This window comes from Anomaloglossus baeobatrachus, chromosome 10, assembly GCF_048569485.1.
Source record: "Anomaloglossus baeobatrachus isolate aAnoBae1 chromosome 10, aAnoBae1.hap1, whole genome shotgun sequence".
NCBI classification, from domain to species: domain Eukaryota; kingdom Metazoa; phylum Chordata; class Amphibia; order Anura; family Aromobatidae; genus Anomaloglossus; species Anomaloglossus baeobatrachus.
In genome coordinates, this window is record NC_134362.1 from 123,564,553 (window position 1) to 123,565,934 (window position 1,382).

General features: G+C 47.0%; 1 pseudogene; it reads left to right on the plus strand.

The window, feature by feature from the left end:
- The first annotated feature begins 746 nt into the window (after positions 1 to 746).
- LOC142255450 (U2 spliceosomal RNA) lies at positions 747 to 953 on the plus strand (annotated as a pseudogene).
- The last annotated feature ends 429 nt before the right edge of the window (positions 954 to 1,382 follow it).

The following is a 1,382-nucleotide window of genomic DNA, read 5'->3' on the forward strand; positions in this document are numbered from 1 at the left end:
AGCTATGTGCAGTGGTGGCCGTGGGTTCTTTTATGTGCGACCGTAGTAATAGCTGCGCCCACTTCCTGTATGGGAGTGGAATGCAGTGAGGGTAATGGAACGCACGCCTGCGCATTTGTGTTTAACGTCGCGCATGTGCAGAACGGAGAAAAGGCTGCGCTCACTTCCTAATGAAAGGGAGTGAGACGCATCTGGGAAGGGAAGGGAAAAGATTAGGGTTTGGGGATGATGAAAGGGCTTTCTACGGGCAAGGATGGCAAAGGGTGGCAGTGACGGAAAGTCAGGCAGCCTGTCCTGTCCTGTCCTGTCCGTCCGTCTTTTTGTATCATGAATTGGAAAGACTGCAAGGGGGAGGGGAGGTGCTTGTGTCCAAAAGGAGGAGTTATTCAGATTCATTGCAGTGGGCGGCGGCTGCAAAAAGCACCATTCTTCTTGTTTTTGCTCTGCAAAACAGCCTTTTCAAGGGTTGGCTTGGGTGACAAAATGTCTTCTGTAGGCGTGGGTTTGTCTCCCTCTCCCTAAGATGTGTCCGGTATAGGCCAGGGTGCCACTCAAGGCCGTAACCAATTCGGGTTATAGCTTCTCGGCCTTTTGGCTAAGATCAAGTGTAGTTTCGGAGGACGCTACCTTGGTCGGTACTGGAAGGTGCCTGGGATTGCACGTCTGCCGGCCTTGAGGAAGTGTGTGCGCCTTCTGGTGACACATAGCCCTCTTGTGCCTGGACGGTTCCCAGGCAACGGGAGGCGATCACCTTTGTTATTTTGAAGTCCTACTGATAAACAGAAAAAAAAAAAAATTAAATCTGTTCTTATCAGTTTAATATCTGATACGTCCCCTCTCTGGGGACCATATATTAAATGGATTTTTAGAACAAGGAGATGGAAAAAATCTTGCTCTGTCCACTCCACGCATTGACCTGGTATTGCAGTACCTCCAGGACCGGTGCACCCCTTCTTAACCCAGTTTCCAAAAGCAGAACTCAATTCACCTGATTCAAATGAGCCCCATTAGTGAATTGAAAGAAAGCAAAAACTTTATATGCACCTCAATTTGGCCAATTCACTTTTCACACTTTCACCCTTTTTTTTATCTTTCACACCTTTTACTTGCTTTATTGATGCAAAAAGCTGTGCCAAATAGCAAACTCATCTCCACTCAACTTGACCAACTCTGCTATGTCCCGTGCAGTATCTTATTCTCAGTCTTATCTAGATCATTTGCAATTGAATAGAATAGATCCCTTTTGGCTGCTTATGACTGTGTAAAATATGTAGTTTTACTGGGCTGGGATGAGAGAATCCATTGAAGCATGGTGTAGGGATTGTGGTTCCTGTGTGCTAAGAAGAGAGGCTGGCACCAGCCAGAAAGCCCCATTGCAGCCA